Source organism: Bubalus bubalis, chromosome 10, assembly GCF_019923935.1.
Source record: "Bubalus bubalis isolate 160015118507 breed Murrah chromosome 10, NDDB_SH_1, whole genome shotgun sequence".
NCBI classification, from domain to species: domain Eukaryota; kingdom Metazoa; phylum Chordata; class Mammalia; order Artiodactyla; family Bovidae; genus Bubalus; species Bubalus bubalis.
Genome location: NC_059166.1, coordinates 71335025 through 71355135, shown reverse-complemented (window position 1 = coordinate 71355135; position 20111 = coordinate 71335025). Strand labels below are relative to the sequence as shown.

At 38.8% G+C, this 20111-nt stretch overlaps 1 protein-coding gene and 1 long non-coding RNA gene across 2 annotated transcripts in view; one reads left to right on the top strand and one right to left on the bottom strand.

The window, feature by feature from the left end:
• Positions 1-20111, bottom strand: part of SLC35F1 (solute carrier family 35 member F1) — a 419337-nt gene that overhangs the window by 248223 nt on the left and 151003 nt on the right. The gene's annotated exons all lie outside the window — the stretch shown is intronic.
• LOC123464620 lies at positions 11942-12180 on the top strand. Its single transcript, XR_006639650.1, has 2 exons — positions 11942-12004; positions 12093-12180. It is a non-coding gene; the product is annotated as an uncharacterized LOC123464620 (long non-coding RNA).

Below are 20111 nucleotides of genomic sequence, written 5' to 3'. Positions count from 1 at the left end.
TTCAGAAGGAGAAAAGAGCTCATTCTCTATATAATAAATATGGTAAAGCTTGTAAGCCTGTAGTAACAAAAACAGTGTACCTATAGGAAGAGTATACCTAATTGTATATAATAACAGTACACGATAAAGGGTGCGTGCTCAGTTGCGCCTGACTCTTTGCTACCCATGGACTATAGCCCGCCAGGCTCCTCTGTCCATGGGATTTTGAAGGCAAGAATACTAGAGTGGGTTGCCACTTCCTACTCCAGTAGGAAGTTGCCTACTCCCTACTCCAAGCAGGACTAGTTGCCTATCCCTACTCCAAGGGATCTTTTTGATCCAGGGATCAAACCTGCATCTCTTGGGTCTCCTACATTGGAAAGCAGGTTCTTTACCACTGTGCTATCTGGGAAGTGAATAGGAGGAATAAGGATTACATTTCCAAAATTAAACAATTTTCTTTAGAAAAGTTTCAGAACCAAAAGAAAAAGAAAAGCTATAGAGAAAGTAGTTGGAAGGTCCATTCATAAAACTTTTATTCCACTTACATGAACTTAATACACATGTTTTTAACAATTATTCTTGGATTATTCATAAAAATCTCAATAAAGACATGATTTTAAATTCATTGTGAGGATATGAATTATTTAGCAAACAGTGTTGGAAACAAGTGGCGAAAGTTCCCACCTCACGCCTTAGATTAAAGGTTAGTTCTTACTGCATTAAATATTTCAATGTAAAACCTGAGCATAAAAATACCATAAGAAAATACAGAAAATTACTTATATAATTTGGAAGTGGGAATCGTTTTCTAACCATAACACAAAAAGCCAAATCTATAAAGCAGAAATCATAAACTGAAATAAGTACAGAGGCCAAACAGATAACATAAATGAGCAATTATCAGACTAGACAAAATCATTCTGCTTTTTCAAAAAAATTATATTCTCTTGCACATAAGAAAGTCATAAGCATGATGTATAACATATATTTTTAAGCCTATATACATTTAAGAACCACAATCAACTCCAAAAGCAACCAGGTTATTTCCAAAAGTAAAGTGATAATAGGTCAAAAATACTGTATTTGCATACCTCAACGACTAGTGTGCAAACAAAAATACAGATGCAGTTTTAAATATTATATTACTCAGGGGTTACTGCTATTTGTGCATCTAATTATAATATTTGTCCCCTTAATATTTGCATTAGGCTCCCAGTGCATCTTGGTTTGCAGTTATGAAATGTTTCTAGAAAAAAATGGATGTGTGACTGCAAAACCTGATGGACTATTTTGTAATGCTAAAAAGGTGCCAATATAAAATTAATTACAAGTTTTCTTTTGGAAACAACACTAGTTTCCATTTATCATGTAGATTTAAGCCCTTATTGCACTGCTATTAATATACTATGACAATGAATGCAAAACCACTGGAGAAACTAAAACTTCTCTGAAGCATAATTAGAAGTGAGAAATGTTCTGAGTCCCAGGGTTTTTTTTCTGACCATTTATATTCTGACCAACATAAAAAAGATCCTGACTGCAGGTTCGAGAATTCAACTAATTCAACCAAACTCTTACAGATTCAATATTCTCACTAAACAAGTACCATGTTGTAAAACCGAACATGCCTCCTCATCATTCATTCAGAAGGCATACAGAGACAATGGGCCACAAGAACACTGTATAGGAAAGGAAAGCTTTGGCACTTAGGTAGACCCTCTGCCCCACCCCATGTATCTGCTGCTTAAATCTCAAAGTAACTGGATAACTAACAAATCACTCCTCTGTACTGTTGAACCACCAGAACATCAAACTTGGTTTCAATTATGAAGAAGATATGAACTGAGAAAAAGAGATTGCTGGGTGACAAATGGTATCAGGTAAGTCAAGCTGATGATGCACTTTTGAGGAGGGCATGGCTCGGTACAGAGGTTTTTACAGAGCTGCTCCAACAGTCAGCCTAATTCAGTCAACTCTCCATCCTGCAAACACAACTCTATTGAATTACACAACCTGAATGACCCTATTTCTTTCCCACAGGTAGGAACAGTATCTGTGCAAGCTTAAGACGATTGTAGTGAATTTGAAAGAAGCGTGACTGCCTTGCATTTGCCTTAAGGCTGTACACACATCAGGGAATAGAAAGAATATACTTAGAGGCTGCAATAGAAACAGGACTAGACCCAAGTTTCCCAACATAAGGCATAATGCTCCTTCTTTACTGTAAGGCATAATTATAAAAACATGCTACAATAAGTGAAAAAAAAATAAGATAGTCTATGAGGAAAAGCTAAAGGATGTGGATTTACATGATCAGCAGGAAACATTTTTCAATTTTGACAAGCAGCTCTTTCCTGAACTTGCTGACATCAGAACAATAAAATGGTGGGCCATATTTCTTTCCTTAAATTTTAATATGATAAGTGACTTTTGTGTCATTTACATTATAAATCAATTTTAAATGTATGGACCAATTTAACAACAAAAGGCTAGTTTGTCTTATGTGAAATGAATCATTACGTTGTAAATGGTGTTCTTAAAATACAACATAAGGCTGCAAGTAAAAATATACATTATTCATTATTTAAATAATAAGGCAGGAAATTCCTTTTTAATATTGACACTGAAAATAATACTAACATATGTCTGTCCACATATATGATATAAATTTAGTTTCATGCATAAACCTATTTTAATTTTAGGTTAAATAGCTAAATATATTGAATTTTATAACTGATTTACTCATATCTAAATTTATGAAAAGCATTTTATTTATTCTTTGTTCCTTGCAATTTCATGGTAAAGTGAATAGATACTTTAACAATAAATAATAACAGTAAATAATCATTACGTGCTGACTATGAGGAAGGAGGCTGGTAGGCTGCAGTCCATGGGGTCGCAAAGAGTCGGACACGACTGAGCGACTTCACTTTCACTTTTTACTTTCATGCGTTGGAGAAGGAAATGGCAACCCACTCCAGTGTTCTTGCCTGGAGAATCCCAGATATGGGGGAGCCTGGTAGGCTGTCATCTATGGGGTCGCACAGAGTCAGACACGACTGAAGTGACTTAGCAACAGCAGCAGCAGCATGCACCAAGCATAACACTCAACTCTTTGCAAGCATTATCTTATTTTAATCATCATTATCACCCTATGAGGTGGTTGTTACAAGTACACTCAATTTAAAGATAGGCAACTGAACTTTGGTGAGTTTCAACCACTTTCAAAGGTCATTCAGCTAGTAAAATCTAAGCTGTCTGACTACAAAGGCAGAATTCTTAAACTCTAGGGTACATTTTAGTCTTCTCCACAGAGAATAAGGGCTTCCCAGGTGGCTCAGTGGTAAAGAATCCTCCTGCACTGCAGGAGCTGCAGATTTGATCCCTAGAATAGAAAATGGCAACCCACTCCAGTAGTCTTGCCTGGGACACCCCATGGACTAAGAAGCCTGGCAGACTACAGTCCATGGGTTAGCAAAGAGTCAGATAGGACTGAGTGACTGAGCACACACACACACACATAGAGAATAAAATTCAAGGTGCAATTAAGTGCTTCTATTTCATATCTCCATCTTCTCTGAGCCACTGTCTATCAATGCGCTCTCCTCACCTTAGGTCAGTGGTTCACAGATATTAGCAAAAACCCTCCTGAGAATCTTATGAGAATCTTATCAAAAACAGAGCCTAAGACTTTGCGTTAAACATGAAGACTTGACCAATGCAGCAAAAACCAGAGAGAAGCAACCCTGATTAAGGCTGAAAGATGGTGGGATACGGAAAAGGAAAAAAAAATACTCTTAATAGCATGTCTGACATGATGAAACTTTCGTGAAAAAAAAAGGTAAAGATACCATAATAGGACAAGAAATAAAGAAGAGTAACTAGAAACTCCAGGAAAGCAAGAGATTATACAGACAGGAAATGTTATCATAGTACACTACTGGTGGGCAGTATTTACAAATATTGCTATTGTGACCAACAGCCATAGTGTAAGCAGGAATAATCAGTTTTTTAAAACAGAAAGTAATATGACTATATTGAGCAGCTTGGGAGACGGAAGATGAGTTAGTGTATAAAAATCTAAATCTTTGTCTACCATAACAAGAAGTTAGTAGATGTTTAAAATTTTCTTAAAAGAAAATAGCAAAGGGGAAAGGCAATTTATTTAGAGAAATTGAAGTAAGTATCAGAAGAAACAGTTCTAGCAGTTTAAAAGAAATTACTTGGGAAGCAGGACTGAGTGTCGGTGGTGAAGTGGGAATATGGTACAATAGGATGCAATTATAAAAATTGGAGGGCTTCCCTTGTGGCTCAGTGGTAAAGAATCCACTTGCCAATGCAGGAGACACGGGTTGATCTCTGATCCAGGAAAATCCCACATTCACTGCTGTGGAGCAATGAAGTCCGTGCACCACGTCTATTGAACCTGGGCTCTGTAGCCCAGGAGCCACATCTACTGAGCCCAGGTGATGTAACCACTGAAGACCAAGCACCCTACAGCCTGTGCTCGGAATCAAGAGAACCCGCCTCTGTGAGAAGCCTCTGCACTACAACTAGAAGGTAACCCCCACTCTCCAAAACCAGAGAAAAGCCCGTGCAGCAGTGAAGAGCCAGCACAGTCAAAAAATTAAATAAGTACATAAGGATTGTTTTTAATTTTTGATACTATTCAATTTTTAAAATATGTGTATACATGTGTGTAGGTAGGCATGTGCATGGACACCCTTTTCTCATGAGACTTGACTAGTTGCTGTATTTAACTCCTATCCAAGAGTATAGGGCTGATTGCCATTGATTAAAGTAGATTTCAGCTCCCTGATGCAAGATTTATGTTCCCATACCTACTCTGCCACAGAAGAAACATAAATGCCAGTTGGAAGTAAAACTCATTTGATAAGATTTAGTGTAGGCTGCCTTTTCTCTGAAATTTGTCCTTACCTCTCTCTGAAGAGAGAAGTCTTGTTTTTTTTTTTTTTTAATCCTATTTTAGATTTCCTTAGCTTTCACTGCATAATTTATAATGCATCAATTAAGTTGTTCTTAATTAAATGAACATTCTTGCATAAATGATCTCATTTTGAGTAAGCAGCTAAATATGGGAAATCTCTGTTTTTTCAGACATAGAAGTGTTTTACATTGGGTACACTGTACTTTCTCCATCATTCAGAACTAGTAAATAAGTATAATTATTTCTGCTGCAAAGAATAGTTTAATAGCTAGATATTAGCTAGAGAAGCCAACAATGAGACTGGCTAATCATTGCTATGACAATCTTTTGCTTTATTTTCATATGTGTCTCATAAAACTGTCGAAGTTGAGTGGCAAGCTGGAACTTGGAGAAAATGAGTCTTACTAACACAGGTGGTATTAGTAGAAAGGGAATGTTAATAGAAAACATCTTATGTCTTTGGACCTGATCCTAAATACATTCCAAGGGGAAGGAGGCTGACAAAAAAAGGTCTTAAATAAGACATCTCATTCCTGTCTCTCTCCCTTTCTTCTTCTTCCACGACCCCTATCCGAGTCCATGGATGCGAGTTTGAGCAAGCTCCCAGAGTTGGTGACGGACAGGGAAGCCTGGTGTACTGCAGTCCATGGGGTCACAAAGAGTCAGACACAACTGAGCAACTGAACTGACTGATTGACTGATCCCTTCCCCTTCTCTCCTCCTCTTCCTCTTCTTTCTTTTCCCTTTTCTTCTTCTCCTCTCTTTCTTCCAAGGATATACTGGTCTTCAGGTGAACAGCCACAAAAACTTTCATAATGTCCTTGGCCATTCTTAAGATGGAATCTGAGGATGTTGTCAAGACTAGGTCTGACATGTCTTACAAGGCAATTTGGCAATAAGGAATTCATGGTCTGAGCCACAGTTAGCTCCTGGTCTTGTTTTTGCTGACTGCATAGAGCTTCTCCATCTTTGGCTGCAAAGAATATAATCAATCTGATTTCAGTGTTGACCATCTGGTGATGTCTATGTGTAGAGTCTTCTCTTGTGTTGTTGGAAGAGGGTGTTTGTTATGACCAGTGCATTTTCTTGGCAAAACTCTATTAGTCTTTGCCCTGCTTCATTCCATATTCCAAGGCCAAATTTGCCTGTTACTCCAGGTGTTTCTTGACTTCCTACTTTTGCATTCCAGTCCCCTATAACGAAAAGGACATCTTTATTGGGTGTTAGTTCTAAAAGGTCTTGTAGGTCTTCATAGAACTGTTCAACCTCAGCTTCTTCAGCGTTACTGGTTGGGGCATAGACTTGGATTACTGTGATATTGAAAGGTTTGCCTTGGAAACAAACAGAGATCATTCTGTCATTTTTGAGATTGCATCCAAGTACTGCATTTTGGACTCTTTTGTTGACCATGATGACTACTCCATTTCTTCTGAGGGATTCCTGCCCGCAGTAGTAGATGTAATGGTCATCTGAGTTAAATTCACCCATTCCAGTCCATTTTAGTTCACTGATTCCTAGAATGTCGACATTCACTCTTGCCATCTCCTGTTTGACCACTTCCAATTTGCCTTGATTCATGGACCTGACATTCCAGGTTCCTATGCAATATTGCTCTTTACAGCATCGGACCTTGCTTCTATCACCAGTCACATCCACAGCTGGGTATTCTTTTTGCTTTGGCTCCATCCCTTCATTCTTTCTGGGGTTATTTCTCCACTGATCTCCAGTAGCATATTGGGTACCTACTGACCTGGGGAGTTTCTCTTTCAGTATCCTATCATTTTCCCTTTTCATACTGTTCATGGGGTTCTCAAGGCAAGAATACTGAAGTGGTTTGACATTCCCTTCTCCAGTGGACCACATTCAGTCAGATCTCTCCACCATGACCCGCCCATCTTGGGTTGCCCCACGGGCATGGCTTAGTTTCATTGAGTTAGACAAGGCTGTGGTCCTAGTGTGATTAGACTGACTAGTTTTCTGTGAGTATGGTTTCAGTGTGTTTGGCCTCTGATGCCCTCTTGCAACACCTACCCTCTTACTTGGGTTTCTCTTACCTTGGGCGTGGGTTATCTCTTCACGGCTGCTCCAGCAAAGCGCAGCCATTGCTCCTTACCTTGGACAAGGGGTATCTCCTCACCACTGCCCTTCCTGACCTTCAACGTGGGATAGCTCCTCTAGGCCCTCCTGCGCCCAAGCAGCCACGGCTCCTTGGACGTGGGGTTGCTCCTCCCGCCACCGCCCCTGACCTCGGACGCAGGGTAACTCCTCTCGTCGCCGCCCCTGACCTCAGACAATGGGTATCTCCTCTTGGCCATCCCCCTGACCTCGGACACGGGGTAGCTCCTTTCCGCCATTCCTGCCCCATCACAGTCTGGTACTCTCGGCTGCTGCCCCTGACCTCAGACGTGGAGTAACTCCTCTCGTCGCCGCCCCTGACCTCGGAAGCTGGGTATTTCCTCTCGGCCGCCCCCCCACCCCAACTCCGGACCTCCAACGCGGGGTAGCTCCTCTCCGCCTGTCTTGCCCTGTCGCAGTCTGGTACTCTCGGCAGCTGCCCCTGACCTAGGAAGTGGGGTGGCTCCTCTCAGCCATGCTTAGTGCGCCGGTCGCAGCAGACTTAAATTGAAGAAAGTAGGGAAAACCACTAGACCATTCAGGTATGACCTAAATCAAATCCCTTATGATTATACAGTGGAAGTGAGAAATAGATTTAAGGGCCTAGATCTGATAGATAGAGTGCCTGATGAACTATGGAATGAGGTTCATGACATTGTACAGGAGACAGGGATCAAGACTATCCCCATGGAAAAGAAATGCAAAAAAGCAAAATGGCTGTCTGGGGAGGCCTTACAAATAGCTGTGAAAAGAAGAGAAGCGAAAAGCAAAGGAGAAAAGGAAAGATATAAACATCTGAATGCAGAGTTCCAAAGACTAGCAAGAAGAGATAAGAAAGCCTTCCTCAGTGATCAATGCAAAGAAATAGAGGAAAACAACAGAATGGGAAAGACTAGGGATCTCTTCAAGAAAATAAGAGATACCAAAGGAATATTTCATGCAAAGATTGGCTCGATAAAGGACAGAAATGGTATGGACCTAACAGAAGCAGAAGATATTAAGAAGAGATGGCAAGAATACACAGAAGAACTGTACAAAAAAGATCTTCACAACCCAGATAATCACGATGGTGTGATCACTGACCTAGAGCCAGACATCCTGGAATGTGAAGTCAAGTGGGCCTTAGAAAGCATCACTACGAACAAAGCTAGTGGAGGTGATGGAATTGCAGTTGAGCTATTCCAAATCCTGAAAGATGATGCTGTGAAAGTGCTGCACTCAATATGCCAGCAAATTTGGAAAAGTCAGCAGTGGCCACAGGACTGGAAAAGGTCAGTTTTCATTCCAATCCCAAAGAAAGGCAATGCCAAAGAATGCTCAAACTACCACACAATTGCACTCATCTCACACGCTAAGAGTCGGTCACGACTGAGCGACTGATCTGATCTGATCTGATCTGACAAGGCAATTTTAAGGTTACTTTGACACGATGGGGAAATTATCAAAAACACAAGTGGGATCAAAGGAAGAGTTGCATATGATGCAAGTGAGATGGCTAATTAATATCCACAAGTATTAAATGGGCTCAAGTATATATGATAAGTGACCACAAGTAAATACAAGTACTTTATGTACATGTACTTGAAATCATGACTAAAAACCTTATCAAAGGGAAACTATTTTATAACATCCTTGAATCCTCTTAACTAGAGTAAGTCCCCTACATATGAACCTTCAAGATTCAAACTTACAAAGCTGCATACATTCGTTCACATGTCCAGTCATGTAAGTTAGTTCACGTGTCTGGCATATATCGTCACATGCATGCATCCACCTCAAGTCGCTGTGCTTTTGTGTACTTTGCTGTTTATAGGGCACAGTAGCACAGTATCTTCGGAGAAGGCAATGGCACCCCACTCCAGTACTCTTGCCTGGAAAATCCCATGGATGGAGCAGCCTGGAAGGCTGCCGTCTATGGGGTCGCACAGAGTTGGACACAACTGAAGCGACTTAGCAGTAGCAGCAGCAGTACAGTATCATTAGTTCAAGCCCAGGATGTCTGGAAGCAAGCCCAGATGCGTCAATGAGGTAGCTGGTACTGCTAAAGAACCAAAGCAATTCATGACACAGGAAAAACATCAATGGGATTTTCTTTATTTGAGGAGGCGCTGTTAGTAAGTGAGGCACAGGGCCTGAACATAGAATGGTACACAAAAGCTGAAGCAGCCATTCATGAATGGACAAGTGAAGGCATATTCTCATCTTTGAAAGCTCACAACTTAAAAGTTCATATGTTAGGGGACTTGGGCTTCCCCAGTGCCTCGGCTGTAAAGAATCTGCCTTCAATGCAGGAGACCTGGGTTCAATCCCTGGATCGGGAAGATCCCCTGAAGGAGGTAATGGCAGCCCACGCCAGTATTCTTGCCTGGAGAATCTCATGGACTGATGAGCCTGGCGGGCTACAGTCTGTAGGGTCGCAAAGAGTCAGACACGACTGAAGCGACTGAGCATGCACACACATGTAGGGGACTTAACTGTATCGGCTGAGCTGCACTCTCATTTGGAGCCTAAACTAGGGAGAAACTATTTCCAAGCTCGCTTAGGTTGTGGGCAGAATTCATTTTCTTGTGATGTGTGGCTGAGGACACTGGCTTCTTACTGACTACCACTGGAGCTTGCCTTCGGGTGCCAGAAGCCACCTGCGGTTCCCTGCCACTTACAGTTCAAGCAGTGATAAAAGAGGGAATTTTGTCTTTGTCCTTTAGATGTTCTGTTGACATCAAATAATGGAGATTTTCTTTTTGAAGATGCTGTGAATCTATATTTCAACTGAGTTGCCTAGTCATTAAATGATTTAAATATTATAAATAAGCCAAATCCCAATGTTATAAAAATATTACTTTCAAAGTCTGTAACACTCTGGATAAGACTCTCCAGGGTGTTTGTTAAAAGTTCACTTTCTAGGGCTCCACCCCATCCCCCCCAGGTTTCTTATTCAGTAAGTCTTCATGTTTAACAAGCACACCAGCTAAATCTAATTCAGATAATTTAAGGATCGCACTTTGGCAACCACTACTCCACAGGACATAAAGAAAAATAAATACATGTAGGTTTAAATGTCTTATTTTTGAAAACAAACAAAATCTTCTAACAAAGCTATAAAATTACATACAAGAGGAAAAAAATCCTTCAGTTACATTAGTGATGTTTCATCTACTTTCAAAATCAGGCAAAAATGAATAGGTCAAATTAATAACATGATTTGACAAATCAAAGATATTCTACGATGATAAATCACTATCTAATATTTACTATTCTGAATTATAACAATAAAATTCCACCAAATTTAATTAGCTAAAAAATGTCAACCAGTTTTATGTAAATCTTCCAATAAGGAATCAGTTCAATCTTTTATTTGCTCAATAGCAATACTTTTATTTTTAAAATTTTCTATTTCCTATTCAGAATGCCTCTTTGTTGTGAGCAGGGCCTGACTGAAGAAACACAATGCAGTATAAATCTGACAATCACTAAACATCAATGGCCCAAAAAACCCTATAAAGTCACGTTTAAAATTAATCCAGATCTGTCTTTGAGTATCTCTTAATTTTTGTAGAAGACAGACTACAGATTATTGGAATATAAATTCATGCTTACTTTACTATCCTGTACTGAAATATCTGAAAGCAAGATTTTTTTTTTCTGCTCTGCTTACCCAGGAATCTCTATGTGATACATTTAGTGGATACAGCACTAACCTAGAAGCTAGATGCACAGCTTTGATCTCTTTGTATCCCATTATCAGTCTCTAGTGAAGGATCATGCAATAATTTAGGATTCTTCCCCATGGTAAATCCAACTAGTTCAGGTAATATGGTGACCTTCCTCTCACTTCCACCCCAAATTAAATTAGCTGTGTAATTGTTCCCTAATACACCAATCAGCGGTGGAACATTTCATTCGGTTTCCCGTGCTTTGCGTTATTCAATTCAGCACATCTAGATCAAGTAGCCAATAAGTACTAGACACTGACAGGGTGGGGAGGGGGGTGGATGGAAAATACATGAAGAGAGCATCCCAGCAACCAGGAAGACAGAAAAGACATGACAACAGATAAGCAATATGTATGTGGGATAATGTAGAAAGTGGTAAATTCCTTAGAGCCGTTACAAAATTCAGAAAACAAGCTCAGAATCTGGCTTTATCATTTTTTCATAGAAAACTGGGTCTGAAATTTCTAGGCACTCTAGGGGTCTGACAAAATTCAAGGAGACCTGAGTCTTGCTAACAGAAGCATTCACTATGCGCTCACTGGGTCAGCCAAAGCCCAGCTCGGGCCACTTACATTTGTCTTTGACTTGCCCTCCGGTCACCTGAACAATGGATGAGGGCTGTTTGACTGCCAGTTGCCCCAGTATATGGGGACCCTAGACAGCTCTAGGTGTGATGGCTTCAGCAAGATGTGCTGTGGTTTTGAATGTATCGACTACTATCTATGTCAGGCTATGATGCAAAAGTAATCTCCCAATTCTACTGCTGCTGCTGCTAAGTCTCTTCAGTCGTGTCCGACTCTGTGTGACCCCATAGACGGCAGCCCACCAGGCTCCCCCCTCCCTGGGATTCTCCAGGCAAGAACACTGGAGTGGGTTTCCATTTCCTTCTCCAATGCATGAAAGTGAAAAGTGAAAGTGAAGTCGCTCAGTCGTGTCTGACTCTTCGCGACCCCATGGACTGCAGCCTACCAGGCTCCTCCGTCCATGGGGTTTTCCAGACAAGAGTACTGGAGTGGGTTGCCATTGCCTTCTCCACCCAATTCTACAGGAGCCATTAAATTAAAATGATCAAAACCTGTAAAGAAGCTATTGAGTGTGCTTCCTCCAGCCTTGGCAGACATTTTCTTTACATGATTTAATCATGTCACTTTGGTGTACTATTACACCAAAGTGACATTTAACTCGGGAGGCGACTCCTGACCCAGCCTCCGAGACAAGCAAGCCTCTATTTGAGCCAGGAACCGAGGTCCTCATAAAAACATTGGGATATGGGGGCTCATCCCTTGAGCCTCTCTGGGAAGGTCCTTACCAGGTTATTCTTTCTTCTCCCACAGCTGTCAAAGTGCCAGGAATTGATTCGTGGGTACATCATACTCGAGTTAAGAGGTGGCACCCTGACCAAAATTAAGTGACTTCATTTTATGTCTTTACTTTCTATGCTCTGACTTTGTACCTTTTAGATGGACCTGATAATCTATGTGAGCTTACTTCTGCTGACTCCAAATATCCTGAGTCTGCCGATGGATCCTCAAGACAATGTATTCCTGTCCTGGGCTCACTCCTATGCTGCATTCCACAATCGGTCTAACTGCTGGGTCTGCAGAGCACTCCCCTCTTTGTCAGTGGAAGGCTTCCCGTGGTGGACATCCCCACTTCAAGGAAAAGACTTTCTCCAAGTCTGTGAATACCTTCGACAACAATCACATGCGATGCCTCTTCTTCATCTGATGACATCTACCAATCCTAAAATGGACTGGTGCAACACTTTGTACTTTAACTATGGACATAATGTGACTTTTAATTTTGATTCTGATTGTTTTGTTTTTGCTGTCTGCTCCCTGCATCTGTAATTGTATAACTGGATTTGTTTCTAGCCGCATGAAAGCTTTTAAGTTACAAATGGTGCTCAAACTCCTGCTACTGCTGTAGCTTCCTCCAACTACTATTTGGGGCCCCTGGATCAGATATCCTCAATATGAGGATTAGGAGAATATGTTGCCTCACCAATTTAGGGACAACGCCCCTTGTCAGCTCGGAAGTAGTTATGGAACAAGAACGACGCCCCTTTTCCCTAGGCAACATAATTCTCCTAAAAGAAAAGGGGGGAAGGAGAGAGTCAGTTCCTAGGCAGGTTGATAGGGAGTCTAGGGGTCCCCAAGGAGAGAGGGGTCTGGAATTCTCAAGGAGGAAGAAAGGACAAACTTTTTTCTTTCTCCAGATTCCTTAGGATTATATAACAATAATGTATCCTGCCTAAGGACAGTCTTTGGATTCAACCTTCTGTTATCTTAAAATGTTAATTATGGGAGTAGACCTGGTCTTTACAAGGATGTATCTTGCCTGAGGACAGTGTTATCTTAAAATGTAAATTATGGGAGTAGGTCTGATGAGGTCTTTACAACCTCCAGACATTCTTCAAATTATATAACTTCATTGTTAACACTAGCAAGTGGGTACTCTTTTTGCCCCCTTCTGATGCCTATGTCAGAAGCTTTCTCTATCTCCTTTATACTTTAATAAAACTTTATTACACACACACACACACACACACACACACACACACACACAAAGAAGTTGATATTAAGTTTTCAATAAAATTAGTCCAAAATCATCCCAAGTTTCTTTTTAGGTTTTTGTTGAATACATCATCTGATCTCAGAGTGCAATCAAAAATACTGGAAGCATGAGACCACTGGATGAAATAGTAAAAGATGAATGTTACGTGCATCAGTCACTCACAATAGCTAATCCTCAGTAATTATTTGAGGAGAAGGAAGAATGACTTCACTGAGTGAGAATGCTGCAGGCAGCAGTACACAAAGCTTGGAGATGGGGGGTGGGTGGGGGTGGGTGGTGAAGGATGGCTTTTGACCCATTTCTGAGTTTCAGAGACAATCAGCCTTTTATACAGTGAGTAACTGGAAACAATGTCAATAAAAATACAGAGGAAAAAAATGCACACATATTACATGATTTCCTTTAGGGACACTTTGCCAATTTGTCTGGTTCTGGATCTTTAACTATAGAATACTCCCAAAGGGGAGTCTTGAAAGGCAGTGAACTGGTGTGAGGATGGTAGCATTCACAGAAAGGAAAGAAATGAAATTTTTTTGCTAATTAAAATTTTCTCTCCTCTGTTTTCAAAATCTTCTATAATGGAGTAATAAACTACTCCACTGAAAACTTACAGTAGAAAAAAATTTAGAATATTTCTGTGGACATTTGATGACAAATTAAATATGAAAAATGTATGGGAAACTATAAGATAAATAAGAAAATTTATGGGAAGTTTTACCCAAAATAGATTCTGTTTCCTCCATTCCTGATTACAGACTGTAGTAACTCTCCAATCTTTTGGTGACTATGTGACAACATGACATTAAAATTTAGCTGCTTTTTAACTTACAATAGCCAAGACATGGAAGCAACCTTCCAAGATGGACATGGGAGTGTCCATCAACAGATGAATGGATAAAGAAAGTGTGGTGTGTGTATATGTGTGTGCGTGTGCTCATACAGGAATATTACTGAGCCATAAAAAAGAATGAAATAATGCTATTTGCAGCCACATAAATGGACCTAGAGAGTATGATATTGCTTACATGTGGAATCTTGAAAAAATGACACAAATGACTTTATTTAAAAAACAGAAGTAGACTCACAGATATAGAAAACAAACATGGTTGCCAAAGGGGAAGATGGAGGGAGGGATAAATCAGGAGTTTAGGATTAAAATATACACACTACCACATATAAAATAGATGACCAAAAAGGACCTATTATATAGTAGAGGGCACTATACTCAATATCTTGTAATAACCTATAATGAAAAAGAATCTAAAAAAGAATATGTATATTCTTTTATATATATATATTTTTTCCTGTGTGTATGTGTATGCATTAGGATCATTTTGCTCTTCACCTGAAACTAACACAACATTGTAGATCAACTATATTTCAAATTAAATTTTGAAAATTTTGCTTTTTTTTCTACAACATAAACATGAGAAACAGGAGAATTACATGACATAACATAAATATATACCATACCATAAACATACCATGACATACCCCAAAATCCATGCATTAAAAGATAAAATGCTTTTTAAAAACACCCTAAGTCCCGTAAAAATTATTACATCTTGCTGTAATTTTTTAATTAAGGAAAGCATCAAATATTGATGCAGTGAAACTTTAGGAGTCGGTGGGTTTTTTTCTCACTTCTTATCAATTATTTGACACCATAAACAATCAATTATTTTATTAATTAAAATCAGAACATCTTTTATGTGATTTTTATGGGGTGAGGTTTTTCTTTCATTATATTTTCATTTAAACTGTTGTTTTTTGTATAAAAATCATAATGTTCATGTTTAAAATATATTTTTAATTTTCAAAAATCGCACTTTGATTTTCCTATTAGATAAAGAGTTCAAGGGCTCTATTATCAGTTTTTAAAGGACATATTTTGCTCAGCTTAATGCAGTCAATTGAGTATTTTGTTAGGCCAGTAAACTTGAAAAAGAGACAAATAACAGGCATCACACAATTTCATTTAAATTTATCTCTTTTTTAGATTTCATTCTGAGTATATGTGACCTCAGGAAAAAATAGCCAATCAGCCCTCTGTTAACAATGACAAGAGATTTGGTTTCTTATAACTTTAAAGGTTTTTTAACTGAAGTTTGGGCACATTTTTGAAGTGACAAATTCTGCAGACATTTAATCATTGGTAGGAAGCTCAGTCTTCAAAAAACACTCTCAGTAGTACAGATGGATTCTTTATTTCTAGTTACTTTTTCTAAAAATAAGAAAAGACTATGTATTTATTGGAAAACTATGACGAGAAGTCCTAAGTCATAAATACCATTAAATAACAACATAAAAGACATAACAAATACATATATACATAAATGTAATTATGTGTGTGTATGTATATAATATGTCTATGGCTGTATTTTTATCTTTATATCTTTACATAATTGGTCTTAGGACAATCATCAAGCATTCAGTTTTTTAACGATGGCATTTGTTTAAAGCTATCAAGTAAGCTATCTTTAGGAGTTCATTCTTGATCTGGAATTCAGAAAAAGCAGCAAAACCCATCAAGAAAAAGCAATTTTAGAAGGATAAAAATTGGGGCCAAACAGGTTGTACAATCTATTTCCTCTAAAAATAACCAACAGAAGGTCTGGCAGCCTGTCTTAGTTATCAGCAGCTTCTCTTCATTAAATCTAATTACTATGCTGTGACCATTTCAACTGATGGATACAAAAAGCAATTTCAAGTCCATGATGGTGGCCTCCAACCTCTTTAGGGAGTAGATTTGGTCCATCCTGCTCCTTTTTATGTTCTACTTACATGGGAAGGCAGTTGAGATTACTAATTCCTGTCCATTCTGTTACCATCACTTGACCTAAACTTGTCGATAAGTTTATCAAGAAGCCTTGCAGTATATCTGGAATTGTGAAATGCAAATAATTTTACTAGAGAGAGAGAGAGAAGAAGAAGAAAAGTGAATGGATGAACAAATGAACGAATGAGCGGCAGAACGATGATGCTGAGGTTGTGCTTAAGGACCACACTGCATTGTTTCAACCTGGCTCAGTCTCTTATTCTCTGTTCAACAATGGACGAGCCACTTAATTCAGTGTCCATGTCTGTAAAATGCGGAACAGAGGAGCACCTGTCTTCTTCTTGTGAAAAGTAGATGAGTTAATCCATGTTAGTTGCTGTCTCTGTTTTACTGAAAATCTTCAATTCAAGCTGGCAAAATTATACAGAATTCTGTCTTACTTCACAAAAATTTAGTAATTTAGTCTTTTTGTGATGCATTCATATGTTCACCTGTTTCATATTGTCTGATTTTAAGCCTCTTTTGCTTATGAAAGTTGACAAAATCTTATAAAGTGAGTCAAATGCTTAAGGTTTCTAAATATTTCAAGTAAATTTAAATAATAAATAACATAGCCACTGCAAAGCAACAAGCACAATAGGAATGTGGATATCCTTTGTATAGTGGTAGAGGGACAATTTAAAAATCATTTTAAAAATACATTATCATTGAATTTATCATTTAAAAGAAAACAATGACATCAGATATAGACTTGGATTTATATTCCCTAAAAATAGAAAATATTATACATGATTAAGCTCATTCATTAAGAGCCTGTCTACATGTATGCTGTGTTGAAGCAAAATACTTTATATGTTAAAGTGTTCTAATAATATTTATCATTGATCAAGTGCCTACTATGGGGCAGGCACTTTATATTTGGCATTTTATCAATCCTCACAATAACCCAATGGCACAGACACTATTCCCTGTCTACAGACACAGAGAGGTTAAATCATACAGCTGCTAAGAAGGAGAGAACATGTGCAAACTCAAGTTTAAAGTACTTGTTTTTCTTTGTTATGTTATTTGGCTTTTATCCTTATAATTTAAGATATTTCTCTCTAACCAGATATCATTATCTAGTCTTACATAATTATATGCTTACCTCCCCTTTAAAATGTAAAGTATTTAAGAGTATAAACAATGTTTTTAATATGTAGCCCTAATGCTTATTTTCTAAGCCTTATGGTAGACAGTACTATGTTTTTTTCTTCCATCTCTCTAAACATGATATCCTTAGCATGCATGCATGCATGCTCAGTCACTTCAATTGTGTCCGACTCTGCGACCCTGTGGACTGTAGCCTGCCACGCTCCTCTGTCCATGGGATTCTCCAGGCAAGAATACTGGAGTGGGTTGCCATGCCCTCCTCCAAGGTATCTTCCCAATTCAGGGACTGAACCTGGATCTCCTGCATTGCAGGCAGATTCTTTACTGCTGAGCCACTGGGGAAGCTGATATCCTAAGACTAGTAATGCACGGATATCCTTAGACTGGCAGTACATCTTTCAATCATTGGCCCCTGTGATTGTCATTAAGGCTGTCTACATATGCTGGGTTTCTTCTTCTGGTATGGGGTAGAATTTTGTAACCCTTGGCTTGCTCAAAAGCAGTATGCCCATAGTGGAAATGATTGTAAAACCAGCACATGACTCTCCATATTCTTTTTCTCCCTGCCTCAGCACTTGTGAAATCATGGGTGAAGACGGCACCTACCACACCTGGGTTTCTGAGTAATTATGGTGCCAACTTGTAATGGACACGTTGAGGGAGCAGGATCCAAACATGGTTATTGTGAGCCACTGAGAATTTCGGAGTTGAATGTTAACACTGCAGAAACTGGTTTGTACTGATTGATACAGCATCTTAGAATCTCATCAAAAAGGTATTTACCTTAAGATTCCAATTTAACATAGAAGAGAATAAAGGACAGAAAATTTACCATAGTCTTTCATAAGTATTTGCAATGTGAGAGTCCACAGAATTAGCCTTCATCTTCCTTAGGTTGTATTCTTCATCCATATCCCCCTTTTGTGCCACTGAGGCATAAGCATGAGGGTGAGGCTCGGAAGACACTGTGGACATTATACAGAAGCCATTCTCCTAAATAACATGATCTACTATTTTTGTTGTTGTTGTAAGTGAATCCAAGGTTGACAAAAGTCCCAGCTAAGGTATATTCTCTATTCTGTTGCAGTGAGTATGACCGGTAACTCAAATGCATGAAATGCATTTTTCCTGGACTCAGTGATTAAATATTGTGGTGTATGTCTTCTCACATCCTGAATAACTAATTAAATTATATTCTTATAACTATGAATTGCAATAAATCATCTCACCAAGGTTAACTTCATGATGTCTTTCATTATCAGAAGAATATTTTTAAATCACCACAAATAATTTCAGTGAGAAATGAAATATTCTGTTATATCTTGAAAAGGTGATGAATAGCTTTGGTACTGACAGTGAATTTCTCCAGATTCTATGTTCTGAAGTTGAGGTTTTCATTATATTTTCATTGTACTGAATCTAAATGAAAGCTGATCTTATTATAGAAAAAGAATTGTGTTCTATTTTAAGAACTGTTCTTGTAATTCCAATTTATTGCAACATCAGAGGCCAACAGGAAAACAGCAAAGTAAAGGTTTGTTAGAAAGAAAAATATGATTATCAAGACAAATAGCACTTCTAATAAGTTGACTATTTCAAGCTTCTTAGAGATCTCACAATAAAAGTTGCTTTGGAAAGTCCTAATACCTTGATGAATAATGTATTCTCTAAAAGAGAATACATTACTTTCAACTTTATTTATACATTCCCCACCTTGTTTCATAAAAATCTCAAGGTGGCCTGCAGGAATGTATGCAGAGCAATGGGATTAAAAAAAGAAACAAAGAAATGGGGTTTATGAAATACAAATGTATGGAAATAAGACAAGAATCAGACTAGCTGACAAGTTAAAACAATAATTTATAAGATGCACAGGCTCTATATAATAAGCCACTATATATATATCCCAATTTAACAAGTCACCAGCGTCTAAACAACAGACATTCACACCTCAGATGTCTCTTCCTCCTGTGGTACACAGTTGTCTCCATGTCTCAGATTTTCCTGTGAAGAGTCATTAACTTGTTTTACCAACACAATGTACTGGACACAACAACCAGACCTCTTCCACTCTCGATTTTTCCCAGAACCTTCAGGATTGAAATTTTTCCAGTATTCTACTTCCACCATAGCAACCTCTCAGCATGTTTCAAAACCTCATTTAACAAAACATGGAGATTAAGGCAATAGCTTTTTGGCAAGTTGATAGCATATTAAATTAAGAAGAGGAATTTTTTTCTTTTTACTATACTTTGTTAGATGGTTAGTTACAACTTCACCTTTCAGCCTTACAACTCATCGGCTAGAACCCCACACTGCACAGCGCTCTCCTTAGAACCCCATAGCATCCCGTCCCCCTGCTGGGGTCATCAAGGTCCCTGCTGTCATCAGAAGGATCATCTAAGATTGGCACAAGTGTGGTTTTATCCAGGTAGGATCTCATGTCCATGTGGTCCCACCACCACCTAATCTTACTATCAAAGCCCACATTAAAGAACTTGAATGGCAAGTTACAAACATCTCTAACGTGACACTGGTACAACTGTGCTGTAAATACTAATCAGACTAATTCAGGGCCTAATTTTATTTGCTCCTGCTAAATGGCTCATGCGATATGGCAACCTTAAAGGCAGCCTTCTCATACACTCTGGAGTTTAACTTTACACGGGGCAGAGGTAATCACTCCCAAATGCAATTATCTCATTATCACCAAATCTATATGTGGAGAAAAACATCAGGACCAGCACACTTTGCACCTTTAATTTCTTACTACCCTGATTTGCTTGCTCTTTTTCAACAGCTATGACCAACAAGGTAAAGAGATTAAAGTTGTCCTGCTTGTCAG